The sequence below is a fragment of the Lontra canadensis genome, unplaced genomic scaffold (assembly GCF_010015895.1).
Source record: "Lontra canadensis isolate GAN:19392208 unplaced genomic scaffold, GSC_riverotter_1.0 scaffold4, whole genome shotgun sequence".
NCBI lineage: Eukaryota > Metazoa > Chordata > Mammalia > Carnivora > Mustelidae > Lontra > Lontra canadensis.
In genome coordinates this window covers 35,227,713-35,252,943 of record NW_022630998.1, presented here as the reverse complement: position 1 = coordinate 35,252,943, position 25,231 = coordinate 35,227,713, and the positions used below count along the sequence as shown (strand labels likewise).

At 40.9% G+C, this 25,231-nt stretch overlaps 1 protein-coding gene across 5 annotated transcripts in view; it reads left to right on the top strand.

Annotated features, from left to right (window-relative positions):
• Nucleotides 1–25,231, top strand: part of PDE8B (phosphodiesterase 8B) — a 276,199-nt gene that overhangs the window by 110,314 nt on the left and 140,654 nt on the right. The gene's annotated exons all lie outside the window — the stretch shown is intronic.

The window sequence follows — 25,231 nt, the reverse complement described above, 5'->3', positions numbered from 1 at the left end:
AAAAAAAAAAAAAAGAAAAAAGAAAAGAGATCTTTACCTACCCCAAGATAGATCAAGTAGTTTCCCATAGTATCTCTTAGAAGAGTTTTTATTTTCACCCATTAACCTAGATAAACTAAAATAACCTTTTATATTTACTCTTTCTGATGTTCTCTATTTACTCCTCAACAGTAATGTTTCCTTCTGTCATGTCCTTAACCCTAAAATAATTATTTTAGCATTTCTTGTATTGCAGGTCTGTGGGCAGTGAGTTGTCTAGTTTTCCTTTGTCTAGGACCATCTTAACTTCAAAGTTGTTTTCCCTTTGTCTTCAGTCTTCTATCTCCACTGTTTCTTGTGAAGGTTTAGCAGTTTTTGGACTCTCCCACCTTGCATAGCATGTCGTTTCCTGTGGCTGCTTTTATCTTAAACTTCCACCAGATTGAATGTAATGTGCCTAGGTGTAGCTTTCTTCATCTCTATCTGTTTATGATTGTGCTCACTTCTTAAACCTGTAAACATATGTCTTTCTGAAAATTTGGAAATGATTCAGCGTATTTTTCCCCCAATACTTTTATCTCCCCTTCTCTTTTCTCCACCTGAGACTCCACTTGCCTTTTTATATTGTCCCTAAATCCCTAGGTTTCTGTTATTTTTTTCCCCCAATTTCTTTCTCTCTTCAAATCGGATAACTTCTGTTTTCATATTCATGCATTCTTTCCTCTGTAATCTCTATTCTGATATTTATCTCATCTGGGGATTATTTCTTGCTTTCAGGATTTTATTTATCTATTTATCAGAGAGAGAGAGAGCACGTGAGAGTGAGAGCACTGGGTGAGGGGTAGAGGGAAGGCAGAGGGAGAAGGAAAGAATCTCAAGCCTCCTCCACACTGAGCATGGAGCCCGGAGCCCGATGTGGGGCTGGATCCCACAACCCTGAGATCATGACCTGAGCGGAAACCATGAGTTGGACGTTTAATTGACTGAGCCACTCAGACGCCCCAGATATTTATTTCTGATGTTGTATTTTTCAGTTCTAAAAATTCCATTTCTTCTTTTTTGTATTTTCTATTTTGGGCTGTGATTTCATCTCTTTTCATTTGTTACTAGCATAAATTTCTTTACCCCGTGAGCATAATTACAATAGCAGCTTCAGAATCCTTGTCTGATAGTTCCAACATCTGGGTCATTTTTCTTACATGCAGTGATTTGGGATTGTATCAGGGACATTGTGAATGGCATGTTGGCAAGACTACAGATTCTGTCATAACCTCATGAAGAGTGTTGATTTTGTTTGTTTTAGCAGGTGATTAAGTAGACTATTGTCAAAACTGTTAACACTAATAAACTGTTAACACTAATGTCATCTGAGGTGGATGGCAGTTCAAATATCAGTTAAGCCTTTTTTTTTTTTTTTAAGATTTCATTTATTTTTTTGACACACAGAAAGAGATCACAAGTAGGCAGAGAGGCAGACAGAGGTGGGGGGGGAAGGATCCCTGCTGAGGGGAGAGCCCAATGTGGGGCTCGATCCTAGAACCCTGAGATCATGACCTGAGCCGAAGGCAGAGGCTTAACCCACTGAGCCACCCAGCCCCCGCCCCCACGCCATCAATTAAACCTTTTTATCTTGAGCTGGGCTCCTTGGAATCTGCCCTGTGCATGTGTGGTTCAAGTTTCAGCCAGAGATTTGGGCAGAGGTTGGAATTCTCCCTGTCCAGTTCCCTCTTTGCTGGAATTCTCCCTTCACTGTCTAGCAGCCCTCATGGCCCCACACTCCATCTTCTGGTTCCTTAGGCAAGGTGGATGGTGAAGTCTGTGTTAGAGTTTGATCCTCCTGTGCCCTGCTGTTGACTGTGGCTGCCTTCAAGGCAAAACTGAAAAACTGGGAAAGTCAACATGTGTTGGACTCCTCCTCCAAGTTTAGAGTCCTCTTCATAAAACTGCTTGCTGCTGTTCACTCTCCAGATTGTGACTTTTGTCTAGAGTTTATCAGTGTTTTCAGTGAGAGGGTAGGGAGTTTCAGTTTACTCTTTCTTACTGGAAGAGGAACGTAGTTCATTGACATTAAGTACAATTAGTAATATATTGGCATTTAATGCTATTATTTTACTCTTTGCTTTGTTTTCGCCAGCTGTCCTACATTTTGTATTTTTCTTCTCTTGGTTTCTTAAGTGTTTTATTCTCTCTCTCCATTGTAGAAAGTACATACTCTGTGGTGGTTTTTTTTTTTTTTACATGCTCTGTGTAATATTCTTTTGTAATTAGTAGAAATTACAAAATTACTTGTATTAGTCTAATGTTAATACCTCTATCCCTCTTCCAGACCATAGAAGGACCTTAGAATACTTACATTTCCCTACTAATTTTATGCTGTTATTGTTGTGTATTTTAATGATTTACATTTTCATGTTGAAGAGGACATTTCTGTTGTTTTCTACACTCAATATTCATTTAGATTTACTCACATATTTACCTTTTCTAGTGATACTCATTTTCTTCATCTGTGTGTTTTTGTCTTAGATCATTTGCGTGTTAACATCTCCCTTTAGTCTTTTCTTGAGTGCCAGATTCCTGTTGACAAATTCTCTCAGTTTTTGATTGTCTGAAAGTTTTACTTTATTATTTTTGAAGTATATCATACTACTAGTTATCAAGTTCTAGGCTGGCCTGTAATCTATTTCAGCATTTTGAAGGTATCATGTCATTGTGCTCTGCCTCCCATTATTTTTATCAAGAAGTTAGATGTCGGGCACCCAGGTGGCTCAGTGGGTTAAGCCTCTGCCTTCGATTTGGGTCATGATCTCAGGGTCCTGGGATCGAGCCCTGCATCGGGTTCTCTGCTCGGTGGGGAGCCTGCTTCCTCCTCTCTGTCTGCCTGCCTCTCTGCCTGCTTGTGATTTCTCTCTGTCAAATAAATAAATAAAAATCTTTAAAAAAAGAAGTTAGATGTCAGTCTTATTATTATTGCTCTTTTAAAGCAATATGTATTTTTCCTTGGCTATTTTTAAACATTTTTCACTTTGTATTTTGCCTTCTATTATTCTCTTATAATATGAGTAGGTGTTGTTTTTATTGTATTTTTTATTCTTAGGGTTCATTGTATTTCTTAAATTTGTGGCTTGACCTATTCCTTCAGTATTAGAAAAATCTCAGCTCTTTTCTCTTCAAATATTGTTTCTGCCCCATTCTATTTTTTTTTACTGGGAATGACATTGCATGTGTATACATGACACCTTTCTCTGTGTTCCAGATGTCTTAAACTCTTCACTGTATTTTCCATCCTTTGTCTCCCTGGACCTTAGTCTAGATCTTTTTTTCTGACATATATTCCATCCCCCAATTCTCTTCACTGGGCTTCCTATCCTTATTTACCTACCCATTTAGTGACTATTTTAATTATTATACTTTTCAGTGCTGAAATTGTCACTTGATTTTTTTAATAGTTTCTAGCCTTTTGCCAAAATTTTGTGTCTTGTCTTTTAATTCTTTGAACATATTAACTGTGATTATTTTAAATTCTGTGTATTGTAACTCCACTATCTGGATCTTCTATGTGTCTATTTAATTATTTTCCCTTTTTGATTTTTTTTCCATGATAACCTAGTTTTTTATTGAGTGTTGGACAATGTGTTTGAGTAACTTCAGAGATATTTTGATACTTAATGTGATGGCATATTCCTCCAGACAGAATTTACTTTTACATCTAGTTGGCAGCTGGGCAACGGACAGGTGATGATAATTTAATCAGCGATTGAAATGATTCAGAGGGTTTTAGCCCATGTGAAGTTTGATCTATTTCAAAGTCAATTCTGTTTTTACACAGTAGAGCAGAGGTCCTGACAGAAAACCTAAGGTGTTTACAAAGTTCCTTATTGCTGGTCAGCTGCTGCTATCAGCATTGTCAATAACTGTGAGGGAATATCGGGGCCAAAATCCACATTCTTGCTTCTCACCTTCCTTTTATCTTCTAGATCTTGGTCTCACAAATTCTTACTGCATTGCAGTGTCTCTAATACTTTGATGTCTAAAAAAATATTCTGTCTACATTTTCTGGTTTTTCTTGTAAGAGAGTTGGTCCAAGAATATAGAAGCTCATAGAAGATACATAAGTTGCTCCAGGTCATATGGGACCTAGAAGTAGAATCTCCATGAAATATTTTTATTTTATTTTATTTTTATTTTTAATTTATTTTATTTAAAAAAATGTTTTTAAAGATTTTATTTATTTATTTATTTGACAGAGAGAGAGAGACACAGCGAAAGAGGGAACACAAGCAGGGGGAGTGGGAGAGGGAAAGGCAGTCTTCCTGCCGAGCAGGGACTGGATGCAGGGCTCATCCCAGGACCCTGGGATCATGACCTGAACTGAAGGCGGACACTTAACAACAGAGCCACTCAGGCACCCCATTTTTATTTTTTTATTTTTGAGAGAGAGCAAGTGTAAGGGGAAAGACAAGAAAGAGGGAAAGAGAGAATCTTTTTAAATTTTTTATTTTTTATTAACATATAATGTATTATTAGCCCCAGGGGTACAGGTCTGTGAATCACCAAGTTTACACACTTCACAGCAATCACCATAGCACATACCTTTCCCAATGTCCATAACCCCACTACCCTCTCCCTCCCCCTCTCCCCCAGCAAACCTCAGCTTGTTTTGTGAGATTAAGAGTCTCTTATGGTTTGTCTCCCTCCCGATCCCATCTTGTTTCACTTTTCCCTTCCCTTCCTGATAAACCCCCCACATTGCCTCTCAAATTCTTCATATCAGGGAGATCATATGTTAATTGTTTTTCTCTGATTGACTTATTTTGCTCAGCATAATACCCTCTATTTCATCCACGTTGTTGCAAATGGCAAGATTTCCTTTCTTTGATGGCTGCATAGTATTCCATTGTGTGTGTGTGTGTGTGTGTGTGTGTGTGTGTCTGTGTGTGTGTATCACATCTTCTTTATCCATTCATGTGTTGATGGACATCTAGGTTGGAAAGAGAGAATCTTAAGCAGAGTCCATGCCCAGTGCAGAGCCCAACACAAGGCTTGATCTCACAACCTCTAGATCATGACCTGAGCCAAAATCAAGATTTGGATGCTTAACTGACTGAGCCACGCATGTGTTCCACCCCGTCCTTAAATATTTTTAAATAGAAGACAGAGACTGGAGAAATCTGGGGCTGCAAACAGCCTGCATTCCCAACCATCATCATTCTTTGTTTTTAGGGTATGTCTGTGGATACGTTTGAGAGGCACTGAATTTAACTCTCATTTTACAAAACTGATACCCAAAGTGATGTCATGATGTCTGTTCATGATCACACAGCTAGTTAATGTATGGGTTGGGACAGAACATAGGCCTTTGATCTGCAGTTTTTCCCTATTACACCTTGTTGGCCCCAATTAGTTTTTATGATTACTCAGCGACCCAAGCCTGCATCTCAGCTTTAGTAAGACATCTCCGTGGTCTAAGAGGATCCTTTTTGTTTATGGGAAATTTGTCCTTGATTTACCCAACCATTTATGAATGTCAGCTCTTACCTGCTTTTCCCTTACCTCCATCTGTTTCCTTTTCTTCTCTGGATTTTTACATTGCCATTTATGTCTTGTCTTTGGCTCGTAGGTAAGTCCACACTGGAAGGCATGTATCTAGTAGAGTGGCTTAAGACACTGCTTAATTAGCCCTTCTTCTATGGCTGGATGTAGTATGTCAGATTTTGCAGAAGGCTTTGGAAAATAAGTTGTAGAGGAAAATGGTAAAACGAGACCTTTGAAGAAAATTTTAGTGTCATGATTAGCCTTTTCATTAAAAAATAATCCATAATCTTTTCCAGAATTGCTAGTAAAGGCTTTTAACCTTTGTGGTGTGTCTGTCACGCTCAAGTACATGGTATATATTTACAGATTGTTCTGTTAAATTATAAGCAGAATCACGAGTTTGGGATTTGGAGTAAAGCAGACCACAAGTATATCTATTCCAGCATCTTCTCTTTGCAGCCTAAGAACATGGTGTTCTGTGCTTCTGTTACTAAAGGGAAGGCATTTGGGTGATTACAGGAAGAAACAGCAGGGCAGGGTGGAAGCATGGTTGGTCTGTAAGCCTAGAGACCTCGATTTTATCCCACTGTGACATCTTGCTTGTGTGTGATTTTGAACATATCCCCTACCCTCTTAGGCCTTATTTGGCAATGTGTAAAATGAAAGAGTTAAAAAAGGTGATCCCTTTGGAGTCTTCAATTCCCAAATTCTTGGAAATTATCGTTTACCAGGAGGTAATATATGGAAGAATATTTTGTAATAATACAAGGAAGGATGAAAAGCAGTTCTTGATTTTCTGTGGTATCAGACAGAGTGGGGGAAGGTTAAGTTAGCTAATCTAGAAGTTGGCATTTGTGTTTTCATATAAGCAAGTCAAATGTTTGGGGGCCACGTTTCGATGCAAGCAAAGAAAGAGCTTATGATTTGATGATGTAGCTTATGAAGTTAAATTATAAATGTAAGGCACCTAGTTAGTTTCTGGCTCACTGTGGGGCTCAGTAAGGATTTTCCAAAAGAATGAATGAGATATCATCATCATAATTTATATCATTTATTAAATGCCTGCTGTGCCATGCACTGGAGATCCATTCATGAATAATAGAGACCCGACATCTGCCCTCACAGGGACATGTGTTATTGCCCTTAGTTACACGTGGCGAAAGGAATTTCAGATTTAGTGTTGTATTAAAAACCTTTTACCGGGTCGCCTGGGCGGCTCAGTGGGTTAAGCCGCTGCCTTCGGCTCAGGTCATGATCTCAGGGTCGTGGGATCGAGTCCCGCATCAGGCTCTCTGCTCATCAGGGAGACTGCTTCCCTCTCTCTCTCTCTCTGCCTGCCTCTCTGTCTTTTTGTGATCTCTCTCTGTCAAATAAATAAATAAAATCTTAAAAAAAAAACACAACCTTTTACTGAAGAGCAACATTGGCAGCTTTAGTTTTCCAGCATCCTGCATTTTGTGCCAAGGAGCAGAATAATCTTCCATTTACAAAAGGTTTTTTTGCATGTTAATGATGTATTAAATACCCACTCACCAATATCTGTGAGTCCTGGTTGTAGCAGATGGATATGGCTGTTGGGTGTTGGGATACACCCGTCACAGCATCATTTACTGGTTCTCTGCCTGTGGTTGGATGGTGTTGTCACCTGTCCCCAAGGATCCTCCTGCCCCAGACAGTTTGTGGTTATGGTGGCAAAATTATTACATGATAAATATCATGGTGGATACATAAACAGAGGAAAAGGGATGGCAATTGAAAGAGTCTCAAATACATTTGAAGGTTCTAGCCATTTACGCTACCGTAATCCAGGAAGGCATTTGGTATGTGTTAAGGGATGTAGAGTCACAGGGACAGTTTTCCTCTCCCTCCAGCAAAGAAAAAACTTCTTTCTCCAGACCTTCAGCAGCACTGGATATCATCATTGTAAAATCTTTGGAATTTGATGAGCCAAAGTAGAATCTAGTTTTGATTTACAGTTTTGGATTTCCTGAGAGGCTGAGCAGTGTTACATAATTTTTATAGCCTATTTGTGTGTGTGTTTTGTGAACTGCCTGTTCTTTACTGTCCCATTTTTAATGGGGATGCTTGCCTTTCAAATAATTATCCTATTAGATTTTTAAAGAACTCTGTCTGATAAGTATGGCACTTTCTTATCATACATTACTAATATTTTTTTCTCTGTTTTGTAATTTTATATTTATTATACTTTTTATATATTTATTTTTAGGAGTAATAATCTATCAATCATTTCCTTCAGGATTTATGTCTTTGGTGTTATTCTTAGCAAGGCCTTCCAGGCCCTGGAATGATAAAAGTATTCATGTTTACTTTTTCTTTAGTGTTCTTACGGGTTTTTTTTTTTTCCCCATTTAAAATTTTAAACTGCCTGGAAGTAATCTGGATGTCTTGTGAAGTATGGAGCCAACGTAATTTTTCTCCACATGTTAACCAAATGATCCTATCATTAGTGAAATTATTGAATTATTCACTTCTTGCTCACTGATACAAAGTGACACTTTTACTGTTCACTAAAGTCATACCTCCAAAATGGCATGGTTCTAGCAGAGAGATGAATGAAAGATAACGGAAAGCTTAGGAACACACACGTGCACATACACACTGTGCGCACACACACAAATGTATACCTGAATATATTTATATATTTCATTCTTAGACTTTCTGTTACCTTCCATTCATCTCTCTGCTAGAACCACAGTGTTTTGGTATTTGTATCTTTGAAGTCTATTGTTAGTCTGCCAGAGCAAAATACATAACTCTTTCTTTATAATTTTGTTAGTCAGTTATGGGTAATGATTCTTCTCCATAGATTTGAGAAATATTTTACAACTTAAAAAAAAAGTTGTGCCAGGGTATCTATAGTAATTAATGTATTGATTAATTTAGGGGCAACATGATGTCTTTTTAATACTGGCTTCCCATGCAGGAAGGCAATATATCGTTACATTTATTTCAGTCTTCCTTGATGCCATTCAGGTAGTCTGGCATGTAGTGTTGTACGTTATGTGAAAGCATAGGTTCTGAGTCAGAGCATCTGAGCTCAAATCTAAATCAAGCCTTTTTTTAGATTGTATAGCAGTGAGCAATTTTTTCCCAATGACTGGAATATAGTGGGTACTCAGTAAATAAATGTTTGTTGACAAGGGAAACAAAGCAAAAATGTACTATTGGGACTTTCTCAAGATAAAAAGCTTCTATACAGAGAAGGAAACAATCAACAAAACTAAAAGCCTACAGAATGGAAGAAGATATTTGCAAATGACATATCTGATAAAGGGTTAGTATCCAAAATATGTAAAGAACTTATCAAACTCAACACCCAAAAAACAAATAACCCGGTTAAGAAATGGGCAGAAGACATGAACAGACACTTTTCCAAAGATATTGAGATGGCCAAAAGATGAATAAAAAGATTCTCAACATCAAAACTATGATGAGATGCTATCTCAGAACAGTCAGAATGGCTAAAATTAACAATGCAAGACACAACAGATGTTGGTGAGGGTGTGGAGCAAGGGGAACCTTCTTATACTGTTGGTGGTGATGCAGACTGGTACAGCCACTCCAGAAAACAGTATGGAGAATCTTCATAAAGTTAAAAATAGAACTACCCTACAACCCAGCAATTATACTACTAGGTATTTACCCAAAGGATACAAAAATACAGATTTGAAGGGGTACATGCACTCCGATGTTTATAGGAGAATTACCAGCAATGGCCAAACTATGGAAAGAGCCCAGATGTCCATCTATGATGAATGGATAAAAAGAGGTGGTATATACATACAATGGAATATTACTTAGCCGCCAAAAAGAATGAAATCTTGCCGTTTGTAATGACATGGTTGGAGCTTGAGTGTATTACGCTAAGTGAAATCAGTCAGTCAGAGAAAGACAAATACCATATGATTTCACTCATACATGGAATTTAAGAAACAAAACAGATGAACATATAGGAGGGGGGAAAAGAGAGAGGGAAACAAATCATAAGAGACTCTTAATGACAGAGAACAAACGGGGTTGATGGAGGGAAGTAGGTAGGGGGATGGGCTGTATGGGTGATGGGTATTAAGGAGAGCACTTGTGATGAGCAGTGGGTTTGTGTGTAAGTGATGAACCACTGAATTCTATGCCTGAAACCAATATTGCAGTATCTGTTAACTAACTAGAATTTAATTAAAATTTTAAAAAATAAATGTTTGCTGAAAAAATGTTTGAATGAAAGACTTCATTTAAAAATTTTTTTGGTTTTGTTTTTGCTCTTGTGAATCAACATCCAGTGATTGGCATTGTTAGTTTTTTGGATTTTAGCCATCCTAACAGGTGTGTGATGGTATTCTCACTGTTTTAATTTGCAATTCTGTAGTGACAAATGATGCTCAACATCTTTGCACCTGAGTATCTTCTTTGGTAAGGTTTCTGTCCAGATATTTTGCCCATTTTTCAGTTGGGTTGTTTGTTTTCTTATTGTTGAGTTTTAAGGGTTCTTTGTATATTTTGGATACAAGTCTTTCATTAGATAAGTGTTTTGAAAATACTTTCTCACTATCTATGGCTTAACTTTTCAGTCTTTTTCACAGCTTCTTTAAAACAGAAGATTTCGTTTTAATAAAGTTCAACCTACCAATTTTTTCTTTCATGGATCCTGCTTTTATAATCTCCTTTTTTTCATCCCCTAAATTCCCCTCATAAAGAAAGAGAGAGCAATAATGTTAGTGAATCATGTAACCTACAAGGAGCATCTTTTACAAAGCACAGCATCAGAGTATGTCTGTAAACTCCACAATATGAGCAGTTGGGACCAAACCACTGACAGTAACAAGGGGATCCTAGGAAGAAATGGCTGAAAGATGGAAGGACTACTCCTCCTGGAGGCTGGTAGCCCAGATATTGCCCATGAGCACTCGTCCCAAAAAATGGGGGGTACTCCCACAAGGAGCAGAAGGCTTAGAGAGTTGGTTTGAGAACAATAGCCAAAAGTGGAGGGTGCTTCACACACGCTTCAAATGGCAGACAATGAAGGCATACACGAAAAATATGCTCATAAAACAGAGGAGAAACTGCAGCCTAATATTTCAGAATTAGGTAAAAGAAATAAAGAAAACAAAAGCTATGAAAGAACAGCTGGAATCCAAATTAGAAAAACACAGATTAAATGATTGAGCAACAGAGATATGAAAAAGAAAGTTAATAATTCAGAAAAGTAGAAATAAATGCAAAAAAAAAAATTAAAACAAAAAACCAACCCCAACTGGAAGCACTGTAAGAACGAATAAACAATGCAGAAAGCACTGTAGGGGAAACAGATGTTGGAAAGGAAGAAGAAAAAACAGAAATGAAAAGGAAAATAGAATATTTGAAAGAAAATCAAGATATGGAATATAGGCAGGGGAGATCTATATGTATGAGTCTCTGAAAAAAAGTGAAAATGAAAGTTAAGTCAATGAAATAGAACATATATTATCAGATAAAGAAAACCTTCCTGGGAAAAAGTCTGGAATCTACCTACAGAAAGGGAATATAACATATTGGGAACATTGGCCCAGAACGGACAACACCAATACATATTCTGGTAACATAATGCCCATAAAGAAAAAAAAAAGTCTTTTGGGGGCATCCAGGCAAATAGACCAAGTCATTTTTAAAGGAAAGAAAATCAGACATTGGACCTTGACCGCAAGGCTTTAAGCCAGAGACAATAGAGAAATACATTAGAGATAATCTAGAAAAGAAAGAGTGAAGCAGTTCTATATTCAGCCAAACTTACCTTCAAGTATAAAAATCACAAAGAGTTTCAACATGACAGGAATCAGGGAATGAGTTTCCCATGAACCTTCTTGAGAAATTTTCTGATGACGTATATGACTAGAGAAGATTTGATTTAAGGGCTGGTGGTTGGCAGGTGAGACCATGGGTGGCAGTAGCTTTTGTTTAGACCTCTGGTTTTCCTGGAATTTCCTAAGTGTTCTTGACCCAAAGACAGCTGTGGAAATTAGCTCTCTTATCCCTCAGTTGGAATACCATTTCTCTTCTGTTCAGATGTTGGTCTGGACCCTAGCTGTTTGAGTCGTGATGGTTTCATATCCCTTCTTTTGGGAAGCCACACACCATTACATGTGTAACTGGTGTGGCCTCTTCTCTACCCAAAGGATATCTATTATCAGATCTCTTTCTAGTATCAACAGGAGGAAGTCATGTGTTTCCATTGGGATTCTTCCTGTGTTAAGCACAGAAAAGCTATTTCAGCCTTGTTTCAGCAATTTTATTACATAAGCAATAAAAGGCAATTTATTGGCTTACGTAAGTGGTAGAAATGGCTTTGGCCAAGACTTAATCTGTTGGTGAGATGGTGCTGCAAAAGATGTGATTTCTTTCCATTTTTCCACTCTGTGCTCCAGTGGTGTCATGTCCATTCTTACATGGTACCAAGATGTTATGAGCAACAACCTGGCTGTGTTTCTTCTGACTACCAGTGAGAATGGAGAGAGGGAGAGAAAGAGAAGCTGTTTCTAAGCATTGCTTTGGACAAGCCTAAGTCACTTGACTACCCCTGACCAGTCAAGGTAGCCAGGGTATTTAAGGCTTAGTCATAGTTATATAAATTCATATGTTTTGTTTAGAACTATGTAAATCCCTAAACAGGAGTCGGTAAGGCCCGGGATGCGAGAAAGAGGGAATGGATGCTGAGAAGCTATCAACAAAGGGATTTTTTAGATGAATGTTGAATTTTATCAAAATACCATCTTGGCATTTCTTGAGATGATCATGTATTGATTTTTCTTTTACTGATTATGGCGATTTATGTAGGTGGATACCCTGATCTTGAATTATGGGGAGAAAACCTACTTAACTATGCCCTGTGGAAGTAACTGAGGTCCTGGGGGAATCAGCTGGTTCCCTTTTTTTCCTTTTTCCAGCTCTGATTCAGACTTCTCTGACTCTCCTCAGCCCTCTGATACTGGTGTCTCCAGAACTCTGTCTTTGGTCTCCTGCTCTTAGTGATGGCATATTTTTATCCGCCTGTCCTCTCCACTGGTATCTCTGTCTCTGAGCTTCCTACTCATGGATCCTACAGCCTGACAAGCTGGATATCCCAGAGGCATCTCAAACTCTGCATGTCCACCACTTAACTCATGATCCCCCATACTCCTTGCTGACCTCCTGTATTCGTTACAGCCTCACCCAGTCACTCAGACCAAAATCCTTGAACCTCCATTTCTTTCTCTCCCTTGCCCACCTAAGTCTCCGTTGATTCTATGACCATATCTGCCTCTAATTCATCCTTTTATCCGTATCTCCTACCACTGCCTCTAGTGCAGGTGCTCATCATCTCTTACGCACACCAGTGGTTCTCCAGCCTTGGCTGTATCCCCATCAGCTGGAGGGTCAGTCAATACACACATTGCTGAGTCCGCTCCCAGAGCTTCTGATTCAGCAGGTCTACAGTGGGCCTGAGATTTGCCATTTCTAGTAAGTCCCGGATGATGCCAATGGTTTCAGGACTACATTTTGAGAGCTGTTAGGCTTGATCATCACAGAAGGTTCTCTGTGATCTCTGGTCTTCCAATCCTGACCCCCTTAATCTATGCACTTCAACCAGAGGGATTTGGCTATATATTAATCCAACATTACTAAACCTTTGTCACCTTTCTCAGCACCTCAAGACCATGGCCCCATGACCTGGCTCGTTCTACCCTCTCCAACTTCAGTGTTGCCCATCCACAGACCCACTGCTTTTCTTTTACATTCTCATGGTATTCCTAGGGACCTGAAATGCTCCTTACAACAGTCCTCACCTGACTAGTTCCCACTCCTTTATCATTGAGGTCTGCTGTGATCTTCTTAGAAGTTTGCCTGAATTCCCAGATGAAGCTAAATGTGTCTTGCCTGGGTTCCCATAGCTCCCTGCAGGCACTGCTGGCTAATTTCTTACCACCATTATTGAACTGATTGCAGAGCGCTGTGCTCTCTGAGGGTATTTTAATGTTTTGAGTACAAAAAGGTGAGAGCCAGAGGCTCGCCAGAGTGAGTCTGTAGGCGGAGCTTTAGAACAAGTATAAAAGGGAGCTTCTCACCTCCCTTCTTCTGGGCTATGAGAGTGGAATTCAGCATTTTTTCCAGCCAAAGGAAGAGGAAGATGTGAGGATCCAAGATAGGTGGTGAGTTTCAACTACATTTTTAAAGAAGTGTACTTTGGCTAAGTCAAAAGTAACCTTTAGGGATTTAATGTGTGTGTGTGTGTGTGTGTGTGTGTGTGTATCTGTGTGCTTTGGAGTTTTTAAAAATTTTTTTTTCCTCCATCAGTGGACACATTTGTTCCTTACCTCTTTCTAAATCTCTGCGTTTCTGGAGGAAAGGAGAGTGCTGTGGTAGGCTTCCTTCCTCTGCCCAGCCACACCCCTGTGAAAAGGCTGTTTCTGCCCTTCTAGTGCTCCCTTGTCCTTGTCTCTAGATAGTAAAAATATTTTGGAAAAGAAGAAACAAGATGGTGGGAGCTATCCCATGACTTTTGATGTAAGCCCCTGTGGAACCAGAGGGCCAGGGCATGGGAGAGACTTGGCTGCCACTGGCTGCAATCTTAGAGTAGGGGTTTCAGGGCTCTTGGGATACAATCTCAGGTGACTGTCTTGCTTGCTGGCTTTCTGATGATTGTGTTGCGGTTTTAATTGTGTAGTGTCTCACTTCAGTCTTAACATTTTTAGGATATGAATTGTACTTTCTATGAATAACTGTTTAGAAATAATTGTTTATACCAAATAGGTCAAGCTGTATTTCAAAATGGGCTTTTGGGGGCGCCTGGGTGGCTCAGTTGGTTAAGCGTCTGCCTTCAACTCAGGTCATGATCCCGGAGTCCTGGGATTGAGCCCCGCATCAGGCTCCCTGCTCTGCAGGGAGTCTGCTTCTCCCTCTACCTGCTGCTCCCCAGGCTTGTGCTCGCTCGCTCTCTCTCACTCTTGTACTATCTCAAATAAATAAACAAATAATCTAAAAAAAACCACACACACACAAAAGGGGCTTTTGCATTTTACAAGAGACTTCTCATGGATTAATTTTAAGTTTGATGTATTTACTTATTTGACAGCGAGAGAAAGCACAAGCAGGGGGAGCTGCAGGGAGAGGGAGAAGCAGACTCCCCACTGAGAAGGGAGCCTGACCAGGGGCTGGGCTCCATCCAGGACCTTGATATCATGACCTGAGCTGAAGACAGACGCTTAACCAACTGTGCCACCCAGGAGCCCCTGAGTTACTTAATTTTAAATGAGATTTAAAAAAAAAAATTTGAGAATTTGCTTGACACTGATTCTTTACTGCCAATGTCCATGTGATCCATGGACTCAGGGACTCATGGTTGCAATTTATGCCAGGGTGAGTGGCCCTGACACACTAGAGTCGGGAAAGCACATGTGGCTGAATATTTGATGCAATACTAGGTGTGGTGAAAAAAATAGAGTTATTTCAGGGTCACCGGGGCCATAGTGTGAGATTGTCCTGTAGCTGAGCAGGGGAGCCGTTTTGCTATTGGCTCTTTAAGGCAACTCTAACTTATCAGTGATAAAATTTAGGACAGAGGCAGTGTGGATAATTGAAATCCATAGGAAATCTCAAACTCATTTTTAGCAGATGGTTTCTGTTCCGTTGCCCATCCAATCTGTTTACCAGAACTGCTGGCCATGTAGCAGAATTGACTGATTTGAATATCATCCCCCTTTACTTTCTCTTGCCTTCATTTAACGTTCATGAAAAGGCACGCACGCAGCAGGCTGGAAAAGCATTAGAAATGCTTGGGTTTTTCCACAATCTGGATAACTGCCTCCTGAATAATTAGAGATCAACTGTGCTTAGTTTGTCGTCTGTTACACAATGTAATTGTAGATTCTTGAAGCCATCGGGCAGTTTTATTATCAGTAATATCCCTACTAAAAGTGCGTTGAGGGATGTCACCTTTTGCGGTTTCCTTTAAATTCCTCTGCTTTCCAAGTCAGACTCTGGGTTTGACCTTTGGCATGTGGAAATGGTGTTACGTTTATACATATTCAACCTGGTGATACTGGCAGAATTGTTACATTTATGAACGGTGATGCCTTGATTTTTGGACTACATGTATAATGGAAAGCCTTTTTGACAAAATCATAATATGAGTGCATCTGGGTTTTTGTTTTCCTCCAAAGCTGATTTTCTGTAGGGCTTCCTTGTGCTCACCTTCTTTGGGTACTCCCCCATTTTGTGGATTATATATATTTTTAAAGATTTTATTTATTTATTTGAGAGAACAAGATAGCCAGAAAGAGAATGGGATGGAGTGGGGTGGGCGGGTGGGGTGCAGGCAGAGGAGAAGCAGGCTCCCTGCTGAGCAGGGGGCCTGATTGGGGCTCTCGGGGCTTGATCTCAGGACCCTGGGATCATGACCTAAGCTGAAAGCAGACATTTAACCCACTGAGCCACCCATGCGTCCCTCCTGGATTATATTCTTGACCATTTTTTTTCTTTTTCTTTTAACATCTAATTGGTATCAGTCAGAGTTCTTTTCCCATGGCTATAGATGAAGTGAGTATATCATTTAAATAATTTCCTTCATCTGATTTATGTGGGTGGTGTGGACGCTGTCTCAATTAGACTATGCTGATCACATTTTCTGTGTTAAGATCTGATGGCATCCAGGCATCTCGGTGTTGATTATTTTTTTTTTTTAACCACCTCCTTGCTAACCTGAGGATGGCCTTGATGGCCTCTATCCTTTCTCACTGCAGTGTTTCCAGCTTTTCTGCTTAGTGGAGGGTAGCAGTGGTACCTGTTGAGAAAGAGCAGCCTTGTTGATGCCAGTGACTGGGGAATGGAGGGGAAGGCATCGGTTGGGGGTGTTGTAAGACGCAGTGCCAAGAAGCCCATTATTGTCTCCTCTTGGGCACAAAGCCGTGTTTCCCTCTTTGACTGACAGCTGTGTTGGCTATGGCATAGGCTGTACATACTGAGCTCCCCACTTCATTTGCCCTATGCTCAGTGTTCTTCAGCCAGAGCTTTCATTTATCATCTTAAAAGCTTGACTTAGTTTCTTTGCATAGCATCTTAAGACTTTTCTAGGACAAATCAAAATGTAAGTGAATATATAAGAGCATGGCCTTCTGAGTAAGGTGGTCTGGGCTTAAATCTCAACTCTAGCCCCTTGGGTGAGGTGTCGAACTGTGATGGAGCTTCAAGTCCTTTTCTTTTTTCTTTTTTTCTTGAAAGATTTTTTTTTTTTTTTTTTTTTTTTTTTTTTTAGAGAGGAAGTACAAGCTCAAGGGAGGGACAGAAGGAACTCCCAAGCAGACTGTGCACTGAGCGCAGAGCCCAGTGGGGCTCAATCTAATGACCTATGAGATTAGGACCTGAGCTGGAAGAAAGAGTTGGACACTTAATTGACTGTGTCCCCCAGGCACCCCAGAGGTTGAAGTTCTTTAGTTGTTAAGGAAGTGAGGTTGCTGTGACCATGACATGAGCTGCTGCTTGGGGGGTTCATAAGCCCCTTCATAATGAGGCAAGGAGCAGTTCTTTTGAGCAAGGACCCCTGAGTCCCAGACCACTTCTCTAGGGTTTCATTTTACTGAGTTCCAAGGAAATTATATCCATATTCTGAGACATTTTACCAAATAAATATAGTAGGAAAGAAATACATATATATAGTTTCTTTGTCTAGTGGTTACTGCTCAGTTAATGTTAACTCAAAAATAGAAAAGACTTCCAATAAAATGAAATATATGATCAATTTATTCTGCAGTTTGAAGATAAACAACAAATGAGAAAAAATAATTCAATAAACACCTATGTAGTCACAACTCACGGCTTAAAAAAAAAAAAAAAAGACCATGAACAGTAGTTGAAGCCCCTGGTAATTCCTTCCCTACATAAATCCCCTTTTCCTTTCCACCAATGGGACTCTTGCCTTAACTGGGAATTTATAAGCTTTTCTCTGTACTGATACAATATTCCTAAACTATAGTTAGTTTATTATTTTAGTATTTATCTTAGAGAGAGCATGAATGGGGCAGGGAGGGACAGAGGGAGAGGGAAAAGCAGACCCCCCGCTGAGCAGAGAGTCAGATTTGGGGCAAGCGGCTTGTTCCCAGAACCCTGAGATCATGACCTGAGCCAAAGGCAGAAGCTTAACAGACTGAGCCACCCACGTCCCCCTATATTCAGTATTTTAAATAATTTAAAACTTTAAGTAGTGTTCTAAGGTATGTATTTTTCTAAATATTTTTTTATTTGAGGTTTATGAGATTGATCCATTTTGAATGGGTAGCTCTTAGTTGATATATTTTCATAGTATAATATCCAATATATGGATATTCATCAAAATAATATTTTTTCTGGTGATAGATGCTAATGGATTGTGGATTAGGCGGTCTCCATTTTTTTGTTAAAAATTTCCTCCAAATATTTTTGTAAATGCCTCCTTATATCCCACAGAGAAACCCACAGAAATCACATAGGAATTGGATTGTAGGATATATGCCTTTTCATCTTTATTAGGATTCCCCAAAGTACTTTTCAAAGTGGCTGAAGCAATTTACACACTCAACAGCAATGTATGAGTTCCTATGGGTCAACCTTTTGGCCCATGAAACTGTTTAATATCTTAATTCTACCATTTTTTGCTTTTATTAAATAGCCAGGTATGACATCTCATTGTAATTGAAACTTATTTTCCTGATTACTAGAGACTGAGCATCTTTTCGTGCTTATATTTCCTTCTCCTGAAGTTTTTTTTTCTTTTTTTTTTTTTCTCCCCTGTTGCTCAACTTTCTTCTTGGCTGTCTTTTCAAGGATTGTTTTTAGACGTTTTTGTTATGTTCTGGTTACTAATATGTGATTATTTCCTGAATTTTAGATCTTCTGTCTCTTGGGCTCTCCTTTATTTCCTTTTTATTGGAGGGTTTTTTTGCTTTTTGCTTTAGTCTTTTGGTGAATAGAAGTTTTAAATTTCAAAGTCAAGTTAATCTCTTCTGTGGTTGTATATTTTGATGAGTAGTTATCTGTGTGTTTGTATTTGTGAAGAAAGATCATGCTTCCAAATGAATGTACTATATTAATAGAACATAAGAGAACACAAAACAACGTCGGTAGATCTGTCATCCACTGTGAGTATTTGATGACTGGGAATAATCTTCCATGTAACTGCTTGTAATAGGCTTCAATTTCTTTGTGATACTCATTTAAAGATACTGGTTTGGGGAAATCATCAAATGTGAGGGATTGTATCTTTCTCTTGCCTAAGTGATCTTATGATTTTGGAAAGGGACGTTTAGGTGGGTTTTGGTGATTTCACAAGGTAAGCACTCAGTTGACATTTATTGAATAAATTAATAAAGTAATTGAGTTTGCTGTTGTCAACAGACATGTTTGCTCAGAATAGACCATTGGTTCTGAACCCTAGTTGCACCTGTGATTTAAAAATGCTGATGCCTGGGCCCCATTGTTAGAGATTCTGATTCTTGTGGTTTGAAAGGGGACTGGGGCATGGTTACATTTAATAAGTCCCAGGTACTTGGAACAGGAAGCACAGGCTGAGAATGTCTAGATGAGAGAATTGGCGGCAGGGGGTGAGGGAAGGGTTAGAACCACCTAATGGGCACTAAAAGGTCTGGGGCAACTGAGTTGACAGGAGGTGCTCTAGGGTGGCCAGAAACAAAGCTAGGGGAGGATTGGAGGCTGGTGGGAGGGCAGAGCCTGCTGCCAGGGTCCAAAGGCTGACAAAGAGACAGAAGGAAGCCTGCTAGATAGGCTGAGGGCAGGGGTCCTCCGAGTACAGACCATGACAAGGCAGGGACATGCAGCCTCATGGTCAGTGCTGGTGCCTTTTGGACTGAAAGGCAGGGGCCTATTGAAAAGGCAAAAGTAAGGGCTCCCAGGTGGCTCAGTTGGTTAAGCATCTGGCTCACTTCCTGCTCAGGTTGTGATCTCAGCATTGTGGGTTAGAGCCCAGCATAGGGCTCTGTGCTCAGCAGGGAGTCTGCTTGGGATTCTTACCCTGCCTCTGCCACCATTGACCACCCCTTCCCCCCAACCCCCCCACACCTGGTTGTATGTTCACGTTCTGGCTCACTCTCTCAATTTAAAAAAAAAGGGAGGGGGCAAAGTCAAACACAGCTTTTGCTTGCTCAGAGGAATAAAGAAAGTTGGATTTTTGGCTTGGGAACAGAGGGTGGACAGGGGATACCTGGAGAGAACTGAGTACTAAAGTCAGAGCCAACAGGGCAGCAGGCAGAGTTGATTGAGGTATTTAAAAATAGTTACTCCTGAGCCCACAGCTGATGGCTTTAGTGAACGACATGATCTTTACCACGGCATCACCCCTCCCCACTTGCCCTGAGCTATGCCTGTGTGTACACGTGTGTGAATGTTCTCTGTGGCTGCTGGTGGGGAGGGAGGGATTCCAAATATTAAGTCCCTGAAGTGGGGAAGATTCAGACTTGGAGCTTGTTTTCTGGAAGGCGGAAGCCTGCCACAGTTGCCCAGACACTGACGTAGACCCACACCTTCCTTTCTACTTCTTAGTCCTAGTGGTAGCTCTGTTAGTGGCAGTGCCGGTGACCAGGATCTGAGCAGGGATTTCTGGGTCCTGGAGAATCTGTTCTGCTAAATCAGAATGAAGTCCAGCACCTCAGGGTAGAAATGGGGTCAGGATTCTCTAAGTTCTAGAACCTAATGGTAGAACATTCCCTGGGTATGCTGGGAGGGATTAAAATCAAGCCTTGGTTCCAGACTCTGTTCCTGAAAACCCATGTGATTTTAGGCAGTTGAATTCAGTTCCAGATGCTGGGGATAAAATGGTGAGGAGGACTGATGTTATGTCCTCAGGAAATTGGGTCTTGCCAAGGACAAAGCTACTTAAATGAGTAATAGTAATGATGCAGTAGAGAAGGGCGCTGAGGAGAGCCGCTAGGGGTGCCTAGGTGCAGCCGGGCTCAGACAGCCTCCGAGGGCGGGGACACGAGCTATGCTGGGTAGATGGGGTAGCAATGGCTCTTCCTGACTTCTCGCTTCCTTCCTGTTTGAAGGAAGCTCGAAAACTCCAAGCCCCGGCTATCTAACAAAATTCCTGAAGTTGGAAATACCCTGAGGGGTGGTGTTCCCCAGCAGGGAGCGTGGTGCAGTGACAGGCAAATTAGCCTGAACTTCCTGGTCTTTCTGGGTGACGTGTTTCATTGGCCTGACCTGTGTCAGGTTTTCATCTTAGACTTTCCTCTCCACTTAAATGAGGCCAAGCTGTGTGAGTTTTTTGGGTCATTGTATTCTTGTTCGTTGTGACCTTTTCCCCCACTTGATTTCATTGCTCTAGTTCCTACTCATAGCAGTATCTGTTTTGTTTCTGCTAAATCTGTTCTTCTCTGTCCAGAAAGTAGACAAACCAAATGTTTGATTTCCATGACCCTCCCAAGTCCCAAATGGGATCCTGTTAATTTTCCTCAGAAACCTACAGTGTGGTTGGTGCCTACAAGAAAGAAAGGAGTGGGGGTGGGGGGGAGATGGTGCATACCTTCCAAGATGCTCTAAGGGACTGACCCGTCTTCCCAGTCTTTACTTTCTCTGCCATTGTATCTTTGAGCTTTTGCCTCCGTGCCTTGGCTTCTGTTGTTTTGTATGTCTGGAATTTGTTCTCCCAAGCCAGTCTCTTGTTCTTCATGACCTGTTTGCCTTAATGGAGCCTTCCTTGATCTTCCCACCTTGAAAACCAGAAGTACTCTCTCTTTTCTGCCATCTTTAAAGTTTGAGGGACCGTACCTATCAACCAGAATTCTACATCTCATTAAACTATCAAAGGCGAGTGATAGGCATTTGTAGACCACAGAAGACTCCGTAATTTTGCTGCTCAAAGACCCTTTTCATCCAGAATGTAAAGATACAGTCTTAGTTGCACACTCAGGGACCTGTATTGCTAGCTTGAGATTAAAGGGAAGGTATTTACACCAGAGAATCAGCAAATGCTACAAAATAGATTTTTTTTTTCCTAGAACGTCAACTCCCCTGAATGTGCATTGGTTACCCTGCTGCTTCTGTATTTTTGTTACCCTGTATACAGATTTATACACATGAATGTTTGACACACTGTGAATATGAGATAGTTAAGACTGTACTTCCAGTCAGCAATCCTTCCTCATTGGACTGTTGGGGAACGACGTATGGTCAGAATGGCTAGGAAGTGTGTCTCTTCACATTCTTGTCCCATCCTCCTCTCCCTGTGGGTACCAGAATTAGGTTATCTCTGACCCTATCCTTTCCTTGCTTCTGTGACCTTGGCAAAGGTCTTCACTTCCTGGAATCGGAGCTCATACACTAATTGGGAATCTGCCTCTGCAGTTGCTCCGAGTTCACACTTTGAAGTAGGGAATCTTGGTTTGGTTACAGAGACATCAGTAAATGGTCTCCTGTTCATGTTCATAAATACTCTTTCATAGATTGATGACAGGCAGGCAGTAGGCTCCTATGTCAGAAACAGAACTCTGCAGCCGGCAGCTGCTCTGAATAGAAAGATGCAGGTTGGCCTCTGTTGGTCACTGTCTCATGCCTGCCCTCAGAGCTGGCAAGGAGAAGTGCTGCCATTTTGTTAAGATCGTTGACCTCTCTTGGACATGGAAGCCCAGGTCAGATGAATGGGAGTGCAGCCTAAGAAGGAAAAGGGAAGCCAAGAGACAGGAAGCTAAGTGTAGGTCAGGACTAAAGGAGCTGGTAAATGGAGGCCCTGAGCTGGGTGGTGGAGGTAGAGAAGCGGGCTTGGGAGGAAGTGGGTAGAGACGGGAGAGGCAGGGTGCTTGGAGAAGGTCAAGCAAACTTGTAGTGGGGTGTCCCGAGCTCTGCCTCCAGTGGCAGCTTCCTGCTAAACTGGATCAGGCAGAGGTTCAAAGGCTGGCTGCAGAACGCCGACTCTTATGGTTGTGGAAGACAGTTGGAGGGTCTTTGCTGTTGAGCAGGAAAAGGGTATGTTCTAGGTCGGGTGTCATTTTGAAAATTCCACACTGGCACTCAGTGGCCATTGCCTCTCTCCTGCTAAGGTCACTCCTGTGAAAGCGCCAAGCACATGCCCTGGGAGAGAGCAGGAGGCTGGAGGAGTGTTCACAGGATTGTCACATGTCCTCCTGGCAAAGTTTAAAAAGGCCTATGTAACTACCACCTGTGGCTTCCTTAGATTTCCCTCCTCCTTGCAGTGAAGTGAGGCCACATGACTAGCTCCAGCCAATGGGCTTAGGGAAAGTACTGTGTGTAACTTTCAGGCAGAGGTTTTAAGAATCCATGCCTGAGTCTCCTGTGACTTTCCCCTTGACCTTGTCTTGGCCTAGACTTCTAAGTAACCGCAAGGAGGAATTGCTTTGAAAAGTCACCTGGAGCCATAGTGAATTTTGTATGAATAAAAAAAGTCTTTATGTTATTAGGCCACTGAGATTTGGGGTCTCTTTGATACCACAGTATAACTGAGCCTATTCTAAATCAGAGCTCAAATAATGAAATGGATCTTGAATTAAGTGCGAAAATACATGTTAAGCTCCTACTACAGTATCTAACCCATGATAGGAGTTTTTCACCATCTTCTCAACTCTGGGTCTGTTCCCTCATTAGTGCAAAATTAAAAAGTTAAATTTACATCCCAAAATTAAAAGAAAATTACACGAAAAATTTTACCACATACCAATGAGATAATAAACTTCAGGGGTTTTTTCCTTCTCCTTTCTTCTGAATTGTGATCAGAAGTGATTCAGAAGGTATTTCTCCTCCCGTCAGAGCTCTTCTTCCTCCTCTTTCAAAACTTCAGTCCCTAGGAATCTAACATACAGAACTCACTCAATAGTTCCAACAAAATCATCTTTTCTAAAGACATAAAATGCATAACAAAAAATGATGATAGTTGAAGAGCTTTAACTGTGTTGTCAACAACATAAGGACTTTATTTCAGAATTACTACAAATTAGTCATTATTTCCTTACATAAAGGGAAAATAGAATTGACTTCCTTTTTAATGTTGATAATAAAGACCCATAAATGCTGCTTTTCAGGGCTTTTATCCCAAGAGACCTATGTAAAAAGTGACTTGACCTGTGCCCTGTCTAAATTCAGTTACAGAAAAAGCTAAAATATAAGAAGATTCTCTGGGCCTTAATGAGTAGGAGACAATAATGAGAATTATTTTAAGAGAATCCAGGCATTTGTGTGTCAATAGTCATTACACTATTTCATAGGGTCTGTTCTAGAGCGATTTCATCAGGAACGTATTGTGAGCTGTCAGTCTCTCTCTCTCTCTCTCTCTCTCTCACACACACACACACACACCACACACACAGTACTTCTCTAAGTACTTGGTACACATCTTGGTTATTTACAAACTTGGATAGAAATGTGTTGGTTAAGAGTGAACTGTTTTTTGGGCAGTCTGTGCCCTTCTAATAGGGATCCTTCCCCGTCCCTCTGCCTTCCAAAGTGAGTCACTTTTTATTTTACTCCTTTTAAACTTTGTATTACATATTTCATTGATTTTTTTTTTTCCTGCCCCTGGGTGACCCCTTTGGGAGCCAGTTTTGCTGGAGAAAACCTGTAGCCTTGTTGGAGGGGAACGTGTGGGTGCCATGAACCCAAGAGAGATCACAAGGACAGTGAAAGTCTACCCTAGATAATCAGTCGACTTGGTCTTCCTATATCAAATTGGTTTTGCTTCTTAATTATTAAGTTTTTAGTAAAATTCTGGCAGTTAAATTGCCTTTGAAGGACCATGTCTGTTTCAGAAATAAACACTGTGTCCGAGTAGAGCTCCGGTGCTAGATGCTGAGTCCCAGTGACCCAGGAGGCCTCATATCCCTGGATTTTCAGTGGAGTCATTCTTAGGGCTGTGCATATATGCTGGGTGCTGGTATCAGCAGTAACACTTTGCAGGGTACTGTTGTGTGGCTTTGAGCTGTTTGCTGGCGGGGTTGGTGAGAGGCCGAAGCCCCTGGCATGATTGCTCCACACAGAGCAGCCGGGGTTGAGGGATCCTGGAATATCAGCAATTCAGTCCTGTTTTGGAGAAGATTCACACCACGCCCACCAGGAATTAAGCATGGAGAAAAGGGAAGCAAGGAGAAAGGGAAACTCTTAGTTTTCAGAATTAGATTTCAAAGAAAGTTCTGCTGTTGTTAACCGACAAAAGCATCCTCTGGCCCTTGATTCCCTGAGTTACCTGCAGTTCTGTGACCTTGTATGCTTGCTGAAGGTGTTCTCTCTGACTGACAGGGGCCTAACCAGTCTGTAGAATGCAGGACGAGCTTCCAAGCCATGGCAAAATGACGGCTTACCCTTGGACGAAAACAAAATTGGGTCTGTGGAGGTGAGGTCAAGACCCTTAATACAGTTACCTAGAAAGAGTCACTTGGAGAAATCCAAGCAAAGTTACTACAAAGACTGGCTCTATGCTTGGAGCGGAAGGCAGTTAGATGGTGTTCGCCGCTCAACACCTAAGCTCCTTCCTGGACTGAGTCGTGGGGCACCGTTTGCCTCTTGCGGTCATGGGATTGGCTTCCCCCAAGGAAGGGCAATTCCAATGAGTTTATTCATGGTAAACATGGGTAAGAATAATCTGTCTGCCTCGTATGAAAGCCTGGACATAAGAAAACTACGAAGTAAGTAGAGGAACAGCTCTTCAAATGTTATAGCTTTCACATTTGAGAAAAACATCTCCTCGAGATTTTAGAGTAAGAAC